General features: G+C 46.9%; 1 protein-coding gene across 5 annotated transcripts in view; it reads left to right on the forward strand.

Moving 5' to 3' along the window:
• Nucleotides 1-21084, forward strand: part of LOC139558492 (trafficking protein particle complex subunit 9-like) — a 296688-nt gene that overhangs the window by 184197 nt on the left and 91407 nt on the right. The gene's annotated exons all lie outside the window — the stretch shown is intronic.

The raw sequence follows: 21084 nt of genomic DNA on the forward strand, positions 1-21084 counted from the left end.
CTTCTCACAGCAAAATCTGCAGAGCTGGGAAGATTGTATCCCCCATGTATATAACATTCTATTGGTTGTCATTTAAATTGAAAAATTAGAAGTTTTGAATCCGCTGTTGTTTTGCATATCACTTCATAAACCATGTGCCATTCATAAACCATGTGCCACAAAACTTCATCTAAAATTGTTGAATGGGTTTCCTGTAAACAATAGATATTATATTCCTTCTCTTTTAGCCAGGTAAATACTGATCGTCTTTTCTTATTATCTGCTAGGCCATTACAATTGTAACTGGCTATACTTACAGTGGGGCAAAAAAGTATTTAGTCAGCCACCAATTGTGCAAGTTCTCCCACTTAAAAAGATGAGAGAGGCCTGTAATTTTCATCATAGGTACACTTCAACTATGACAGACAAAATGAGAATAAAAAATCCAGAAAATCACATTGTAGGATTTTTAATGAATTTATTTGCAAATTATGGTGGAAAATAAGTATTTGGTCAATAACAAAAGTTTATCTCAATACTTTGTTATATACCCTTTGTTAGTCTATATAGCTGTACCATGATATTTGCATTGCTACTAAGTAAACCTCCAATTGGTCCCCACTACTCCACCCGCTAAAAGCCTTCCTCATCCCGAGTTGGGTTGTCATCCCAACGCCTGGCAGACCACCCCCGACCCCCTGGATCCCATAGCCCTGAAGAGACTGGGATCCATCCTTCAAAAAGAGCACACAGCGCCATTTACAGAACAGAAGTAGATCAAATGCATTTCCATCGCCCTCACCTCGATTTGTATTATATATAGCCATCAAAATATATATAAATATATTTTAAGAATCCTGTTTCTTATTTTCCATAAATAGCTATTAATATTTGTAGTAATGTACGCAATTTATGAAAATGATTTTACCTCTCACCAGTCTCGCATTATAAAAATTACATTATTACAAGCAATTATTATATTAGCAAACAATTGTTGTGAATCATCCTCTATTGTCCCTAACATCTTTTACTCCTTCGCAACAGTTGTGAGATACACACATACACCCACACACTCATACACACTCAACTATTTCCCCCCACACAACCATAGGCTCACATTCTCAACAGTTGCACCATCCCAGAGCCCAACTCAAGAAAGGTCTTGATTTACAAATGCATATACAGTTGCAGCTGTATGAGAAGGCCTGCAAGACCATGCAAAAAATGGGCAGAAATTGAGAGATTTTATTAACCATTGTCATGTCCTAGATGATAGAGGTCAAATGTACACCTTTTCCCTGGAACACCCACAACACGGTCCCCCGTGTTGACCATATTCCCAAGCATCTCCATGCAGTCAGACTTTAGATTTTGTGGCCACAATAATATACCCCCTCCCCATGGGTTACTGTCTTTGTGATACGCAGAGTAGGTGAACGTATGATCTCTGCATGTGTGGTTCCAACCGTGAAGCATGGAGGAGGAGGTGTGGGGGTGCTTTGCTGGTGACACTGTTTATTTACAATTCAAGGCACACTTAACCAGCATAGCTACCACAGCATTCTGCAGCGATATGCCATCCCATCTGGTTTGCGCTTAGTGGGACTATCATTTGTTTTTCAACAGGGCAATGACCCAAAACACACCTCCAGGCTGTGTAAGGGCTATTTGACCAAGGAGGAGATGAGTTTGGGATGAGTTGGGCCGCAGAGTGAAGGAAAAACAGCCAACAAGTGCTCAGCATATGTGGGAACTCCTTCAAGACTGTTGGAAAAGCATTCCTCATGATGGTGGTTGAGGGAATGCCAAGATTGTGCAAAGCTGTCATCAAGTCAAAGGGTGGCTACTTTGAAGAATCTACAATATATTTTGATTTGTTTAACAGTATTTTGGTTACTACATGATTCCATATGTGTTATTTCATAGTTTTGATGTCTTCACTATTATTCTACAATGTAGAAAATAGTAAACATAAAGAAAAACTCTTGAATGAGTAGGTGTGTCCAAACTTTTGACTGGTACTGTATATTTTATTTTATTGGATGGTGACCCTCATGCCGACCCCACCCCACAGTTTGGGAACCACTGGTTTAAAAGACACTAGGCTAGTTTGCAAATGCATTATTATCAGCCTATGTTTTATCCTTTTTCCTGTAAACATTATCTATTTTCTTCCACGCATGGGATGGTGGCCCGCATATGTTCTGTGTCATCCAGTTGATCCAGTAGCTTCTTCTGGCCGACACACCCCTCTCAGCCAACCCCCCCCCCCCTGCAGCTGTGTCTCCTAGAGTGTTTTGGGTAGGGGCTGTGACCCATAGCTTAGAGAGAGATTTGTCACCTGTTGCCACAAGAAAAGAAAAGGGCAACCAGTGGCACACAAACACCATTTTAAATACAATCTATATTTATGTTTATTTATTTTCCCTTTCATACTTCAACTATTTGCACGTTGTTATAACACTGTACAAAGCCAATAATATACATTTGAAATGCCTATATTCTAAAAAAAATTGTGAGTGTAATATTTAATGTACATTTTTTGTTTATTTGCGAGAGAGACCCCCCCCCCAGGAACACTGCCGTGACTCACACTTCTTTTTGTTTAAAAAAGCCTACACGTGTGCGTTTCAAACTATCCTGAGCATCTTACAAAAAGCAATAATATTATTCAACCATTTCCTTTGCCATAGTGTTACAATTCTCTGTGCTCTGCAATGTCTGTCTGCTGAACAGAGGGGGACTATGGTGTCTGTTTGCGTGTGTCAAGGGTTTTGGTGTTTCCTCTGTGACAGAGATGAGACCTGATTGTTCTCCGAGGTTCACTTCCTACTAGGGAAGGTTCTCTTAACATCCAGGGTCGAAACACCTCAGTGATGCTGGGTGAATTTGCTGTGAGGAGAAATGTTTTTTTTCCTAAACATGTTTAGTTTGGGTCCATCTGGGGACACACATTCATTATGGACATGTAATGGTATTTTTTATAGATGCTCCCCCCTCCCTAACTAGATCCCTTAAGGACAAGGAATGGGTTTAGTTATGGGAACATCTAGATCCCTGCTCACTCACCCATATTGTCTAGATCTGTGTGTGTGCGTGCGAGATAACATCAAAATGTAAGTTGAGAAATATATAGTATAGGTGCTGTAATAGCAAAACACATTAAAAGGAAATTTCCAAAAGTTTCAACTTCATATTCAACGTCTCCAGCACCACCCCAACATCAACATGGGAAAATGGCACGTTTCTATGTTGTTATAGTAAAAAAAGAGAAAGATAAGTGCTTCCAATGACATCATCAACCAATTAGTAGGCAATGCCTACTCACAATTGGTCAAAATCGCACGATGCACACCGATGAGGTCATCGGAAGCACTTAACTTCCTCTATATTTTTACTACAAAACATAGAAAAGCACAATTTTCACATATGATGATGTTGGGGTGGTGCTGGAGAGGTTGAATATGAAGTTGAAAAATGGTGAAGTTTCCCTTTAAGAATCATATAATATTTTTGTTTTGGCTTCTGAACCTTCTAAACAGTGTTAGTTTACCCTCAGGCCAGGCAACATATATTTTTAACACTAATCCCATTCATTCACAGCCATAATCTCATGTAGTTGAAACCATGACAGAGGTTTTATCATTAGATCCTCCAAGCCACAAGATAATTTACTAATGAAGCGAATAATTCACCAGATTTCAACATCGTACAGTATGTTCTCAGAGCTTTGTTTGTCTGCATAGAGAGAAACCCTGTGCTCTATACTGTCCCTCCCTGCAAACTCTGCATCGACTGAATTTAAATTGCATCTTGATCAATGCATTAGCAGATTCCTGCACTGAGGCATATCCATACTGTATATCCATACTGTAAATGTTCGTATAGATCTGTCTCTACAGCAGCCAATCCAATAGAAGTGTGTGCGTGTGCGTGTGCGTGTGCGTGCGTGTGCGTGCGTGTGCGTGTGTGTGTGCGTGTGTGTGTGTGCGTGTGTGTGTGTGTCAGAAAGAGCAGTACCGTTGTTGATGGAGGTGTAGTCGGTGCTGAGGCTGTTGCTGGTAACCGGGGGTTACGGGGAGTCAGCCACATGCAGTCTATAAATAGAGTGTTGCTCTCGCCTGCCTCCGCACAGCCCGCCTCCGCACAGCCCGCCTCCACTCTCAGCACATGAGCTCAAGCATGTGAGCTAAAAATAGAACACTGGGCTCACAAACACTCAGTCACATCACACACACACACACACACACACACACACACACACACACACACACACACACACACACACACACACACACACACACAGACACACAGACACACAGACAGAGAGAGAGAGAGAGCTCTGTATTTCTATCTTCCTCTCAGTTTCTCCCCAGTGCAATCACTGGCTGTTAGAGCTGCAGCACAGCACTTTGATTAAAACACTTCTCTTTTTTCACTGGCTCTCTTTTTCTCTCCCACTCCCACCCTCTTTCTCTCTTGCTCTCTCTCTCTAATGGATTCCTATGCAGGTTAAGATGAACTATTCTGCACTGCTGTTTGAATAATCAAAGGAAAATATAGACATGCTGTGTGTGTGTGTGTGTGTGGATAATTCTAATTTGTAACATTCGTAGGTCTAAACTGGGAGAAACAGCCGACATAATTGCATGAGGAGATTATGATATACATCTGTCTGTGAGTGAAAAGGGGGATTGTAGTTGTCGGGTTCCTTTTTTCCCCTCTCCTCTTCTTACCCACTCCCATGATGCAATGCTACACTGTGTGTGTGTGTGTGTGTGTGTGTGTGTGTGTGTGTGTGTGTGTGTGTGTGTGTGTGTGTGTGTGTGTGTCCCTCCCTGCATCGGTGTTTTTTCTCTTTCCATGTTGGAGCTCCAAGCTCGAGGTATTCAGACGAACCGACACTTACTGCAATCAGATGATTCACAGCATCTCAGAGCCTGAAATGGACACAATCTAATGTGGTTATCAAATCAAATCATTTGCTCTTAGTTGGTCCGAGGCGTCACACCGTTTAAACACATCGAGGTCATTCCACAGAGATCTGTCTCCTATCAGGACCATGTTATAACACCCATAAAGTAGACCTGGCTGTTAGAGACGGCTACAGGCCACCCTTGTGTGTGTGTGTGTGTTTATACGCATGTTTGAATTGGAAATTCATTTTTTGCATATCCCAACTCCCCCTGAGACACCTAACGGCGACTCTGGAGCAAGTAGGGTAAAGTGCCTTGCCCATCTGCAGATTCTTCACCTTGTCGGCTCGGGGATTTGAACTGTGCTGTTATTTATACTATAGAAATATACACTGACTATACAAAACATTAGGAACACCTTCCTAATATTGAGTTGCACCCCATTTGCCTGCAGAACAGCCTCAATTCGTTGGGGCATGGACTCTACAAGGTGTCCAAACCGTTACACAGGGATGCTGGCCCATGTTGACTCCAATGCTTCCAACAGTTGTTTCAAGTTGGCTGGATGTCCTTTCGATGGTGGACCATTCCCAGCAACATTGCAGTTCTTGACATATTCAAACAGGTGTGCCTGGCACCTACTACCATACCCCATTCAAACGCACTTAAATACTTTGTCTTGCCCATTCATACTCTGAATGTCACACATACATTACACAATCCAGAAGCTAGCCAGAAGCTAACCAGAAGCTAGCCAGTTTCCTGGCTAACGTTAATATTCAGCTAACCACGGTTGGCGGTCATCAGCTATCCTTTAGCTCGAAAAGCTATCGCCAGTTTTGTACAACGCGACTCAGACCAGAACATACCGGACCTATTTTTCTCTCCATATCCCCAGATTTCAATCGAAAGCTCTGGACATTTACACCTGGATCTCGCAGCTAGCTAGCTGCTATCCGTGTGACTATTGGCTTACGTCGGTCCCGGAGCAAACATAAATTATTCCGGAGCTAGCCAGCTGAAGAGTTCCATCAGCCACTCCTGGGCTACAATCACCTATCCGGACCCATTTTACTGCCGATGCAGAGCCCCACCGGGCCTTCACGACTGACTACCGACGTTATCTGCACGAGGGAGTTATCCAACTGGCCCCTCCGCCGCGACGTTACCTGAACGCCCATCTGCGGCCCGCTAACCGTTAGCTGTCTTATCGGCTGCTATCTGAATATGTCTATCGGATTTTTAAAAAATGGTGGGGGGGGGTCACTATAACTATATCTATTTTGCCAATTGGATTGATCCCCTCTACCACACAGAACCCCACTAACCTACCGACGGAAACGCACGAGGTGGCTAAAAACAGACCTCCGTCCTATGCTAGCTTGCTACCGATGGCCCGGCTAGCTGTCTGAATCGCCGTTACCCCAACCAACCTCACTACTTACTGGACCCTTATGATCACTCGACTAAGCATGCCTCTCCTTAATGTCAATATGCCTTGTCCATTGCTATTCCTGTTAGTGTTTATTGGCTTATTTCACCTTAGAGCCTCTAGCCCTGCTCATTATATCTTATCCAACCTTTCAGTTCCACCACCCACACATGCGATGACATCACCTGGTTTCAATGATGTTTCTAGAGACAATATCTCTCTCATCATCACTCAATACCTAGGTTTACCTCCACTGTATTCACATCCTACCATACCTTTGTCTGTACATTATACCTTGAAGCAATTTTATCGCCCCCAGAAACTTCCTTTTACTCGCTGTTCCGGACGTTCTAGACGACCAATTCTCATAGCTTTTAGCCGTACCCTTATCCAACTCCTCCTCTGTTCCTCTGGTGATATAGAGGTGAATCCAGGCCCTGCAGTGCCTAGCTCCACTCCTATTCCCCAGGCGCTCTCTTTTGATGACTTTTGTAACCGTAAAAGCCTTGGTTTCATGCATGTTAACATTAGAAGCCTCCTCCCTAAGTTTGTTTTATTCACTGCTTTAGCACACTCTGCCAACCCGGATGTTCTAGCGGTGTCTGAAGCCTGGCTTAGGAAGAACACAAAAAATTCTGAAATCTCCATCCCTAACTACAACATTTTCAGACAAGATAGAACGGCCAAAGGGGGCGGTGTTGCAATCTACTGCAGAGATAGCCTGCAGAGTTCTGTCCTACTATCCAGGTCTGTACCCAAACAATTTGAACTTCTACTTTTAAAAATCCACCTCTCTAAAAACAAGTCTCTCACCGTTGCCGCCTGCTATAGACCACCCTCTACCACCAGCTGTGCTCTGGACACCATATGTGAACTGATTGCCCCCCATCTATCTTCAGAGCTCGTGCTGCTAGGCGACCTAAACTGGAACATGCTTAACACCCCAGCCCTCCTACAATCTAAACTTGATGCCCTCAATCTCACACAAATTATCAATGAACCTACCAGGTACCACCCCAAAGCCATAAACACAGGGACCCTCATAGATATCATCCTAACCAACTTGCCCTCTAAATACACCTCTGCTTTTTTCATCCAAGATCTCAGCGATCACTGCCTCATTGCCTGCATCCGTAATGGGTCAGCGGTCAAACGACCTCCACTCATCACTGTCAAACGCTCCCTGAAACACTTCAGCGAGCAGGCCTTTCTAATCGACCTGGCCGGGGTATCCTGGAAGGATATTGATCTCATCCCGTCAGTAGAGGATGCCTGGTTATTTTTTAATTTTTTTAAATGCCTTCCTCACCATCTTAAGCATGCCCCATTCAAGAAATTTAGAACCAGGAACAGATATAGCCCTTGGTTCTCTCCAGACCTGACTACCCTTAACCAACACAAAAACATCCTATGGCATTCTGCATTAGCATCGAACAGCCCCCGTGATATGCAACTTTTCAGGGAAGCTAGAAACAAATATACACAGGCAGTTAGAAAGCCAAGGCTAGCTTTTTCAAGCAGAAATCTGCTTCCTGCAACACAAACTCAAAAAAGTTCTGGGACACTGTAAAGTCCATGGAGAATAAGAACACCTCCTCCCAGCTGCCCACTGCACTGAGGATAGGAAACACTGTCACCACTGATAAATCCACTATAATTGAGAATTTCAATAAGCATTTTTCTACGGCTGGCCATGCTTTCCACCCCTACCCCTACCCCGGTCAACAGCACTGCACCACCCACAGCAACTCGCCCAAGCCTTCCCCATTTCTCCTTCTCCCAAATCCAGTCAGCTGATGTTCTGAAAGAGCTGCAAAATCTGGACCCCTACAAATCAGCCGGGCTAGACAATCTGGACACTTTCTTTCTAAAATGATCTGCCGAAATTGTTGCAACCCCCCTTTCCCAACGATTGGAAAACAGCTGCGGTCATCCCCCTCTTCAAAGGGGGGGGACACTCTTGACCCAAACTACTACAGACCTATATCTATCCTACCCTGCCTTTCTAAGGTCTTCGAAAGCCAAGTCAACAAACAGATTACCGACCATTTCGAATCCCACCATACCTTCTCCGCTATGCAATCTGGTTTCAGAGCTGGTCATGGGTGCACCTCAGCCACGCTCAAGGTCCTAAACGATATCTTAACCGCCATCGATAAGAAACAATACTGTGCAGCCATATTCAACTTGTAAGTCGCTCTGGATAAGAGCGTCTGCTACATGACTTAAATGTAAATATTCATTGACCTGGCCAAGGCTTTCGACTCTGTCAATCACCACATCCTCATCGGCAGACTCGATAGCCTTGGTTTCTCAAATGATTGCCTCGCCTGGTTCACCAACTACTTCTCAGATAGAGTTCAGTGTGTCAAATCGGAGGGCCTGTTGTCCGGGCCTCTGGCAGTCTCTATGGGGGTCACAGGGTTCAATTCTTGGACCGACTCTCTTATCTGTACACATCAATGATGTCGCTCTTGCTGCTGGTGAGTCTCTGATCCACCTCTACGCAGACGACACCATTCTGTATACTTCTGGGCCTTCTTTGGACACTGTGTTAACAACCCTCCAGACGAGCTTCAATGCCATACAACTCTCCTTCCGTGGCCTCCAATTGGTCTTAAATACAAGTAAAACTAAATGCATGCTCTTCAACCGATCGCTACCTGCACCTGCCCGCCCGTCCAACATCACTACTCTGGACGGTTCTGACTTAAAATATGTGGACAACTACAAATACCTAGGTGTCTGGTTAGACTGTAAACTCTCCTTCCAGACTCACATCAAACATCTCCAATCCAAAGATAAATCTAGAATTGGCTTCCTATTTCGCAACAAAGCATCCTTCACTCATGCTGCCAAACATACCCTTGTAAAACTGACCATCCTACCGATCCTCGACTTCGGCGATGTCATTTACAAAATAGCCTCCAATACCCTACTCAATAAATTGGATTTAGTCTATCACAGTGCCATCCGTTTTGTCACCAAAGCCCCATATACTACCCACCACTGCGACCTGTACGCTCTCGTTGGCTGGCCCTCGCGTCATACTCGTCGCCAAACCCACTGGCTCCAGGTCATCTACAAGACCCTGCTAGGTAAAGTCCCCCCTTATCTCACCACGCTGGTCACCATAGCAGCACCCACCTGTAGCACGCGCTCCAGCAGGTATATCTCTCTGGTCACCCCCAAAACCAATTCTTCCTTTGGCCGCCTCTGCTTCCAGTTCTCTGCTGCCAATGACTGGAATGAACTACAAAAATCTCTGAAACTGGAAACACTTATCTCCCTCACTAGCTTTAAGCACCAGCTGTCAGAGCAGCTCACAGATTACTGCACCTGTACATAGCCCATCTATAATTTAGCCCAAACAACTACCTCTCCCCCTACTGTATTTATTTATTTATTTAGCTCCTTTGCACGCCATTATTTCTATCTCTACTTTGCACATTCTTCCACTGCAAATCTACCATTCCAGTGTTTTTAATTGCTATATTGTATTTACTTCGCCACCATGGCCTTTTTTTGACTTTTCCTCCCTTATCTCACCTCATTTGCTCACATTGTATATTGAATAATTTTTCTACTGTATTATTGACTGTATGTTTGTTTTACTCCATGTGTAACTCTGTGTTGTTGTACGTGTCGAACTGCTTTGCTCTATCTTGGCCAGGTCGCAATTGTAAATGAGAACTTGTTCTCAACTTGCCTACCTGGTTAAATAAAGGTGAAATAAAACAAATACAAATCCATGTCTCAAATGTTTCAATGCTTGAAAATCCTTCTTTAACCCGTCTCCTCCCCTTCATATACACTGATTGAAGCGGAGTTTAACAAGTGACATCAACAAGGGATCATAGCGTTCACCTGGTCAGTCTATGTCATGAAAAGAGCAGCTCCTAATGTTTTGTACACTCAGAGTATATTTATATTTATACCTACACACATAAACTAGTGTCGTGGAAATTCTTAACCATGTGAGAGACGGTCCCGTGTGGCTCAGTTGGTAGAGCATGGCCCTTGCAACGCCAGGGTTGTGGGTTCATTCCCCACGGGGGGACCAGGATGAATATGTATGAACTTTCCAATTTGTAAGTCGCTCTGGATAAGAGCGTCTGCTAAATGACTTAAATGTAAATGAGAGAGACTTTATAATTTCTTCAAACAATCATATTTATTTAATATCGATTAATTATTGCCATAATGAAGCTGGTCGATCCCACACTCTTGAGTGTTGAAAAAACAGAGGTCTTATATAGTAGACCTAAAAATGCTTAGTCATGGCTGGTTCCACCCCTCCCTTGGCTTAGTGTTTCAGAAGCCAAAGGTGATTAGAAACAATAACAGCTCTGTTCTGTTTTTTAATAAATCTGTCACCCATCACACCATGTCCTTGACGATACGCCCAGAACAGCTGCAGGGAGCTCAAGAGGGGAACCATCCCTTTACAGAAGCATGTCATTAGTATTTATGAATACCTCTCACTATGTGTTAAGCATATAGTTGTTAATTATTAATATTCAACACTAGCTACCTGTATCACAACATATTCCCTTTGGCATCGTTCCCTGGCCCAGTCACACAAAAACCATTGCTTTCTCACGGTGTTCACATTTCCCCATATACAGTTAGTATTGCAGGGTGATGTTCACCTTGAATGGAGGCAGGAGGAGGCTTAAACCCTTTCAAATGTTAATTATCTTCCTGTATTAATAAAATATAAGTTTCATGTGCTCTCTCTCTCCCAGGTGACATGCATGAACAGACCCTTGCTTGAACTTGCTCTGAACTGTTTCTCCTCTCCTCCGCCTCTTATCTTATCCACCTCTCGTCCTGCTCCTCTCCTCTTCTCGCCTCTATTTTTCCTCTCCTCTACAATCATCTTCTCTTCTCTCCTCTATTCCGCCTGGAGGGGTGTAGGGTGGTGGTCGGAGGGTTGGATGGGGTGAAAGGAGGTAGAGGAGGGTGATATGGTCTGGAGGGAGGTAGAGGAGGGTGAAGGGAGGGTGATATGGTCTGGAGGGAGGTAGAGGAGGGTGATATGGTCTGGAGGGGGTGAAGGGAGGGTGATATGGTCTGGAGGGAGGTAGAGGAGGGTGAAGGGAGGGTGATATGGTCTGGAGGGGGTGAAGGGAGGGTGATATGGTCTGGAGGGAAGTAGAGGAGGGTGAAGGGAGGGTGATATGGTCTGGAGGGGGTGAAGGGAGGGTGATATGGTCTAGAGGTAGAGGGGGGGGTGAAGGGAGGGTGATATGGTCTGGAGGTGGAGGGAGGTAGAGGAGGGTGAAGGGAGGGTGATATGGTCTGGAGGTGGAGGGAGGTAGAGGAGGGTGAAGGGAGGGTGATATGGTCTGGAGGTGGAGGGAGGTAGAGGAGGGTGAAGGGAGGGTGATATGGTCTGGAGGGAGGTAGAGGAGGGTGAAGGGAGGGTGATATGGTCTGGAGGGGGTGAAGGGAGGGTGATATGGTCTAGAGGTAGAGGGGGGGGTGAAGGGAGGGTGATATGGTCTGGAGGTGGAGGGAGGTAGAGGAGGGTGAAGGGAGGGTGATATGGTCTGGAGGTGGAGGGAGGTAGAGGAGGGTGAAGGGAGGGTGATATGGTCTGGAGGTGGAGGGAGGTAGAGGAGGGTGAAGGGAGGGTGATATGGTCTGGAAGGAGGTAGAGGAGGGTGAAGGGAGGGTGATATGGTCTGGAGGGAGGTAGAGGAGGGTGAAGGGAGGGTGATATGGTCTGGAGGGAGGTAGAGGAGGGTGAAGGGAGGGTGATATGGTCTGGAGGGGGTGAAGGGAGGGTGATATGGTCTGGAGGTAGAGGGGGGGGGGTGAAGGGAGGGTGATATGGTCTGGAGGTGGAGGGAGGTAGAGGAGGGTGAAGGGAGGGTGATATGGTCTGGAGGGAGGTAGAGGAGGGTGAAGGGAGGGTGATATGGTCTGGAGGTAGATGGGGTGAAGGGAGGGTGATATGGTCTGGAGGTAGAGGGGGGGTGAAGGGAGGGCGATATGGTCTGGAGGTAGAGGGGGGTGAAGGGAGGGTGATATGGTCTGGAGGTAGAGGGGTGAAGGGAGGGTGATATGGTCTGGAGGTAGAGGGGGGTGAAGGGAGGGTGATATGGTCTGGAAGGGGTGGGAGATAGAGGGGGGTGAAGGGAGGGTGATATGGTCTGGAAGGGGTGGGAGGTAGAGGGGGGTGAAGGGAGGGTGATATGGTCTGGAGGTGGAGGGAGGTAGAGGGGGGTGAAGGGAGGGTGATATGGTCTGGAAGGGGTGGGAGATAGAGGGGGGTGAAGGGAGGGTGATATGGTCTGGAGGTGGAGGGAGATAGAGGGGGGTGAAGGGAGGGTGATATGGTCTGGAGGTGGAGGGGGGTGAAGGGAGGGTGAAGGGTCGGGTGATATGGTCTGGAGGTGGAGGGGGGTGAAGGGAGGGTGAATATGGTCTGGAGGTGGAGGGAGGTAGAGGGGGGTGAAGGGAGGGTGATATGGTCTGGAGGTGGAGGGAGGTAGAGGGGGGTGAAGGGAGGGTGATATGGTCTGGAGGTGGAGGGAGGTAGAGGGGGGTGATATGGTCTGGAGGTGGAGGGAGGTAGAGGGGGGTGAAGGGAGGGTGATATGGTCTGGAGGTGGAGGGAGGTAGAGGGGGGTGAAGGGAGGGTGATATGGTCTGGAGGTAGAGGGAGGTAGAGGAGGGTGATATGGTCTGGAGGTGGAGGGAGGTAGAGGGGGGTGAAGGAAGGGTGATATGGTCTGGAGGTGGAGGGAGGTAGAGGGGGGTGAAGGGAGGGTGATATGGTCTGGAGGTGGAGGGAGGTAGAGGGGGGTGATGGGAGGGTGATCTAGGATGACGGCTCCTGGTCCTCCGTGCCCTCCCGGAACGCTAGCAGAGACAGTTATTAAAAGCCTGCTAATAGACTAGATTAGGTTTAAGCCCTGCAAGACGCCACAATCAATTCAGAAAGGAAGAGAGGCAGTGGTTGAGAAGGAATGAGATGATGTTGTTATCCCTTCCCTGTACAACAGCAGGGCTATGCAGCAGGGTCTACGTCACTGTTAGAAATTAGATGTATCGGCGTTTATCTTTACAGCTGTTTGCGACATTACTTAATTTGGGAAATATAATGAATTGTTAGAAATCTAATATTCAACGTTTATGCACAAAAGAACAATCCCAGATCTGTTAAACTTTGCGTTTTTCTTTACTTTTTAGACACTATTTGCGTCGATGAAACGGGCCATTTCATGGCTCCATGTGTCTGTTTGCAGATGTCTGGGAGATGGGACTTCAGTCAGGGACATAAACCCAGTACCACTAATCTTCAAACGCCTGTAGTTTGTGTATCACAGGAGGTTGGTGGCACCTTAATTGGGGAAGACGAGCTCGTGGTAACGGCTGGAGCGGAATGAAATACATCAAACACATGGTTTCCATCAAACACACGCCATTCCATTCGCTCCGTTCAAGCCATTATTATGAGCCGTCCTCCCATCAGGGGCCACCTGTGGACTGTGTTTGTGTGTTCTTGCTGGCCTGCTTGCATGTGTGTGTGTGTTGCAGTTAAAGCTTCTTGTTTGTCTGTTCAGGGCGCTTAATTGTTGTTTAATTTGTGCTGTCCTTTCAAGCGGAGGCCTGTGAAATTATACACTATATATACAAAAGTACGTGGACAACCCCTTCAAATTAGTGGATTCAGTGATTTCATCCACATCCATTGCTGACAGGTAAATAAAATTGAGCACATAAACAAACAATAACATCGAGCTCCGTAGACAAACATTGGCAGTAGAATGGCCTTACTGAAGAGCTCAGTGATTTTCAAAGTGGCTGTCTTAGGTTTAGGATGTCACTTTTCCAACAAGCCAGTTTGTCAAATTTCTGCCCTGCTAGGATATATTGAAGCAACATCTCAAGACATCAGTCAGGAAGTTAAAGCTTGGTCGCAAATGGATCTTCCAAATGGACAATGACCCCAAGCATACTTCCAAAGTTGTGGCAAAATGGCTTAAGGACAACAAAGTCAAGGTATTGGAGAGGCCATCACAAAGCCCTGACCTCAACCCTATAGAAAATTGTGGGAAAAGCATGTGCGAACAAGGAGGCCTACAAATGGAATGGGCCAAAGGAATGAGGAATGGGCCAAAATTCCCCCAACTTATTGTGGGAAGCTTGTGGAAGGCTACCCAAAATGTTTGACCCAAGTTAAACAATTTAAAGGCAATGCTACAAATACTAATTGCGTGCATGTAAACTTCTGACCCACTGGGAATGTGATTAAAGAAATGAAAGCTGAAATAAATCATTCTCTTTACTATTATTCTGACATTTCACATTCTTAAAATAAAGTGGTGATTTTAAGTGACCTAAGACAGGGAATTTGTACTAGGATTAAATGTCAGGAATTGTGAAAACGGAGTTTATATGTATTTGGCTAAGGTGTATGAAAACTTCCGACTTCAACTGTATATGTAAATCACCAATTTGGACCCAGCCAAAATGACAGCCATTCAGAGGAGAGAGGTGTGCATGTGTACAGTATGCGTCCACTGTTTTATTTAGTTGATAAGCTGGACATTCAGTCAGGCGGGGGCCAGTCAGTCTCTCTTACTTAGGCTCTTATTATTTAACTTATTTAACTGTCAGTTAAGAACGTATTCTTATTTAAAATGACAGCCTACACCGGTCAAACCCGGACGACGCTGGGCCAATTGTGCGCCCCCCTATGGGACTCCTAATCACGCCGAGTGTGATACAGCCTGGATTCGAACCAGGGACTGTAGTGAAGCCTCTTGCACTGAGATGCAGTGCCTTAGACCGCTGCGCCACTCGGGAGCCCTTATGATTATAAATATTCTCATAAGTTCGATTACATTTAGGTGATTTCCTGCTGAATTCAATACATGTTTTAATATTGTTGAATTCTGTTTTAATGTCTGGATTCTGTGATTCTGTCCGTGTTTTTCGCAATGCACATTTTATAGGGCCCTATAAAAAAAACTCTCACACACCCACATACAAACACACACACACACAGGTGTGGTAGTTGTGACTGTGTGAACTGCACGGTGTTCTCTGTGCAGATAGATACAGCTCCTCTGGGACCAGTGAGCTGAGCATCTATTAGCTGAGAGCCAGAGATGAACACACACATCAATATATCGACCCAGTGTTGTGGTACCAAGCAGAGAAAATGGAAATAGTCACCTTTTCCTTAATACACTCAGGGAGAAAGCATTGGTGTTTCTAAATGTTGTTACTCGCACAGCAGAGATTACAACCCTAGTTAGTGAATACTATTACGCAGGCAGTGTCAATATGTGTCCCAAATTGCACCCTATTCCCTATTTAGTGCACTACTTTTGACCAGGGCCCATAGGGTGCACTACAGTATATACACTCGTTGAAAAAAAGTGCTATCTAGAACCTAAAATGGTTCTTCGGCTGTCCCCATAGGAGAACCCTTTGAAGAACCCTTTTTGGTTCCAGGTAGAGCCCTTTTGGTTCCAGCTAGAACTCTTTTGGGTTCCATGTAGATCCCTTTCCACAGAGGGTTCTACCTGGAATCCCAAAAGTGTTCTACCTGGAACCCCTATGGGGACCACCGAAGAACCCTTTTTTGTAAGAGGGTAGGATATTAGTGCCATTTAGAATGAAGACTTTTTCTAGCAACGCTAACCCTCACACCAACTTCTATGGCAGTGGTCACCAAACCTTTATGAGCCGAGATCACTTTCTGAGTCAAAATGCAGGCCGTTTATAAAAAAAGATAAGCCTATGCTACAAGAACCTATTAAAAGCAGTTCTGTAGCGATGAGGTTTGTGCAGTAGGCTATAGGCCCAATACATTATCACTGCACATAGGCTATTCTTGAATTGCCCTGCCAATGTTGTTTTCTTGTCAGACCATTTTAAAATGATATGTGATCAAACTGGTAATATATCATTTGTTGTATTACATGCGAGGCATGAATTGAAAAAAATTGCGTTTTAGTTTGCTGGGAGGGAGAGGGAGGGAGAGAGAGAGAGGGAGGGAGGGGTAGAGAGAGAGAGATGGGGAGAGAGGGACGGAGGGAGGGAGAGAGAGGGAGGGAGGGGTAGAGAGAGAGAGACGGAGAGGGAGGGAGGGGTAGAGAGAGAGACAGAGAGAGGGACGGAGAGGGAGGGAAGGGTAGAGAGAGAGAGAGAGAGAGAGACAGAGAGAGGGAGGGAGAGAGGGAGGGAGGGGTAGAGGGAGAGAGAGAGGGAGGGAGGGAGAGAGAGAGACGGAGAGGGAGGGAGGGGTAGAGAGAGAGACGGAGGGAGGGAGAGGGAGGGAAGGGTAGAGAGAGAGAGAGAGAGAGAGAGGGAGAGAGGGAGGGAGGAGAGGGAGGGAGGGGTAGAGGGAGAGAGAGAGGGAGGGAGGGAGAGAGAGGGACGGAGAGGGAGGGAGGGGTAGAGAGAGAGACGGAGGGAGGGAGAGGGAGGGAGGGGTAGAGAGAGAGACGGAGGGAGGGAGAGAGGGACGGAGAGGGAGGGAGGGGTAGAGAGAGCGACGGAGGGAGGGAGAGGGACTGAGAGGGAGGGAGGGTTAGAGATAGAGAGACAGAGAGAGAGAGGGAGGGAGAGAGAGGGAGGGAAGGGTAGAGAGAGGGAGACGGAGAGGGAGGTCGGGGTAGAGAGAGAGGAGGGAGGGATAGAGAGAGAGAGGGGTAGAGAGAGAGAGAGGGACGGAGAGGGAGGGAGGGGTAGAGAGAGAGAGAGAGAGGGACGGAGAGGGAGGGGTAGAGAGAGAGAGGGAGGGAGGGGTAGCGAGAGAGAGGGAGGGAGGGGTAGAGAGAGGGAGACGGAGAGGGAGGGAGGGGTAGAGCGAGAGGGAGACGGAGAGAGAAAGAGGGAGGGAGGGTGGGTGGGAGGGAGAGAGAGGGAGGGAGGGAGGGGTAGAGCGAGACGGCGAGAGAGGGAGAGAGAGGTACGGAGAGGGAGGGAGGTGTAGCGAGAGAGAGGGAGGGAGGGGTAGAGAGAGGGAGACGGAGAGGGAGGGAGGGGTAGAGAGAGAGAGGGAGATGGAGAGAGAAAGAGGGAGGGAGGGAGGGAGGGAGAGAGAGGGACGTAGAGGGAGGGAGGGAGGGGTAGAGCGAGACGGAGAGAGAGGGACAGAGAGGGAGGGAGGGGTAGAGAGAGAGAGGGAGATGGAGTGGGAGGGAGGGGTAGAGAGAGAGAGGGAGGGAGGGGTAGAGAGAGAGAGGGACGGAGAGGGAGGCAGGTGTAGAGAGAGGGAGGGAGAGGTAGAGAGAGGTACGGAGAGGGACGGAGAGGGAGGGAGGGGTAGAGAGAGAGAGGGACGGAGAGGGAGGGAGGGGTAGAGAGAGGTACGGAGAGGGAGGCAGGGGTAGAGAGAGAGAGGGACGGAGAGGGAGGCAGGGGTAGAGAGAGAGAGGGACAGAGAGGGGTAGAGAGAGAGAGGGACTGAGAGGGAGGGAGGGGTAGAGAGAGAGAGAGAGAGGGAGATGGAGAGGGAGGGAGGGGTAGAGAGAGAGAGGGAGGGGTGGAGAGAGAGAGGGACGGAGAGGGAGGGAGGGGTAGAGAGAGAGGGAGACGGAGAGGGAGGGAGGGGTAGCGAGAGAGAGGGACGGAGAGGGAGGCTGGGGTAGAGAGAGAGGGACGGAGAGGGAGGGAGGGGTAGCGAGAGAGAGGGACGGAGAGGGAGGCTGGGGTAGAGAGAGTGGGACGGAGAGGGAGGGAGGGGTAGCGAGAGAGGGACGGAGAGGGAGGCTGGGGTAGAGAGAGAGGGACGGAGAGGGAGGGAGGGAGGGGTAGAGAGAGAGAGGGACGGAGAGGGAGGGAGGTGTAGAGAGAGAGAGGGACGGAGAGGGAGGCTGGGGTAGAGAGAGAGGGACAGAGAGGGAGGGAGGGGTAGAGAGAGAGAGGGACGGAGAGGGAGGCTGGGGTAGAGAGAGAGGGACAGAGAGGGAGGGAGGGGTAGAGAGAGAGAGGGGAGTTTTTCCCTCCCTGAAATACTCCTCGATATTACAAAGACACAAGCCGCTAATAACAACGCAAGTCTATGGATACACTTTGTAGCTGGAGTTGATAGGGAGATGGCGTTTTATGTCGTGTTGACAGTGCTCAATGAACTCTTTACCATGAACTCACTCATCTCTTTGCTGTATTCATTGACAGTCTCTCTCTAGTCATGGTTTTGAAATCTCACACAGTAGTCGACAATCAACTTCGCTGTGGGCCCGTGGAAGCTGCAGACACGGTGATCTGAGCTACCTGATTGGCCAGCGGTAGGCCTATAGGTGCACTTGATTTGCTCTCCAGGCCCACAGGGTAGTCAGAGTTGTACCTTCAGACACATGACATGGTTCATAATGGGAACACTTGGACTACTCGGCGCGTAGGGCAGCTGAATCAAGTGCACCTACCGCAAACATTTCGTAATGCAAGGCTTTATCGTCAGGCTTTTTACAGAGATGTTTGGCGATCGACTAGGAATGCCTTGGAATTCAACCAGTCAATCGCAGAAGAGCGGTTGGTGACCACTGTCCTATGGAGATAAATGTTTGCAGTTAGGTGCCCTCCTGAAAGCCATGGTACTGCTGTTTGTCTCAGCCTATAGAGGAATGATGGTAAAAGACTGTAAAATGGACGGTTCTATTCCATTTACCTGCTGTGGGAAAGGGAGTGTTCTACTGTCTGGCTCTCTGTTTTATACCTGGAGAGAAGACAATTTATTAGTCGTAACAACAATGTGTGTGTGCGTGCGTGCGTGCGCGTTAGTGCTTGTGAGCCTGAGGAGAAAAGGTAAGAAAGATGGAGAGAAGGAGAGAGACACACAGTTACTAGTTATACATTTTCATAAAGATTTGGCTTGTGACAAAAACCTGGGCCCTGCAGCTGTTTCTCTGTGATTTGACTGTTCCCCGGGACACCATCATCACGCTCACTTTGCTGGGGGAATCAATCCTCTACCAAACCCTCTTCATTTAATACCACATTCATCACCATTAATTACACACAGGCCGGAAATAAGATGCTCATAGGTTTTATATTGGTTTAATATATTCATTTCAAATCTAGGATGTTATGAAACAGTTTAAGAGACGGTTAGATGAATGAAATAAAACAAAGAAAGAACCAAGACGGATGAAATCTAATTCTGCTAGGGAGATAATCAGGTGTAATGCGTTATTTTAACACTTACTTCACAGAGTTATTGGAATGGTCAACAGACACCAGTATGCGTGCAGAGGAGAGGATTTGACTTCCCTACTGGTTCATAATGTGACTGATCTGTTTGAGTGGATAGTAGTATGCAAGGCAGCAGAAAGAGATCTGGGACCAGGCTAGCCTTGAGTTACTCCTCTGTGAGGTCCACAGGTGGCCAACCCGGTGCAGGGCAGGGTGTCGTCTCCTTCCGTGGGCTCTTATTGGCTGTGGCAGGCCAGCAGGGGAAGTGGCTATTGGCGAAGACAGCAGAAACAGAGTGGGAATCTGATGCCATCTCCATCGCTTCACACAGGCCTGAGGAGAAGAAATGTTCACCTCTCTTTTTCTGCATCCCTCTCCCCCTATCTCTCTCTTCCTGTTGTCTTCATCCACCTCCTTCTTCACCCACACGGTGCCGTGTCACTGTTCTAGACTGTAGTGGCTGCATCCAATCGGCACTTTTAACTCTTCTCTTAGAATGGAAGGCATAAATGTAGCCCCCGGTAATTAGTAAGAAGTTTGTTAGTATTTAATTAGAGAGGCATACAGAACTATGAATCCCGGATGTGTCTCTGTTGCCCTAACCGCAGGCTATGAACGCTTCCTCTCTGCCGCCTGTTAGTATATGAACCTGAACACACACACACACCGTGGAGCAGAAGGCTTGGAGCCTCAGGGTGTTTGGTCTAACTGGATAAATCATTTATCAGTGGCCAGGGCTGGTCAGTAGACTGGACAGGACAGCACACCAACTTCAACAAACACAGCCCCAGTTACCATCTCCATTGATCTGCTGTGGCAGTAGATAGATAGACCGGTGTAATTGTGTAAGTGCAGGTTGCCGTTCTAAACTACAGTTGTTGAGGCCCACAACTAGTGACACCTACATGTCTTGTTAAAGCCATACAGTGTGTTTGCATTGAGTGCTTCTGTGGTCTCTTTCCCTTTGATCATCTTTATATTTATTGGGAATGGAATGGATAGATCCACCTATTTACCTTTCTTGATTTGCTTTAATGCTACATTTTGAATGGTGAATGTGTTGCCTGTGGCCAAGCTTCCTTCGCTGTCCTTCTCCCTCCACTGTCAGTGAATCTCCAATAGTTTAGTTTCTTTCTTTATATCTGAACATATTCACGGTTTCAGAGGGAGACTGGCTTTTAAAATGTCAACAAACCCACATCTGAAATGATTCGATCTGATCATCTGACCAATATGTCCTTCTGTGATTAAAGTTTAGACGTTAGGATACTTATTGCCTGCGGAAATACTTGGCCAAGATTCTAGCACGGAGTAAGACCAGTTATTTGCAAACAAAAACGCTTTAGTAGTGCTTACGGTGTTGTTGAATCAAGTGCTACCGCTTTTGAGTTTGAGTTTATAATTTTATTTTTACAGGGACAGTGCACATTAATCAACGTTTCAGTAAAAGTGCCGGTTTTAGCCAGCCGGCTAATTTTCAACCGCAGTCCCTTGGCAGGTTTTTAAAAACAATTACAATACAGACAATCAATGAGCAGTGAGCACACACAGAGCAACATAGGACAAGCAAAACATAGCATGCAGACAGAGCAA

The sequence above is a fragment of the Salvelinus alpinus genome, chromosome 29 (assembly GCF_045679555.1).
Source record: "Salvelinus alpinus chromosome 29, SLU_Salpinus.1, whole genome shotgun sequence".
Lineage (NCBI taxonomy): Eukaryota > Metazoa > Chordata > Actinopteri > Salmoniformes > Salmonidae > Salvelinus > Salvelinus alpinus.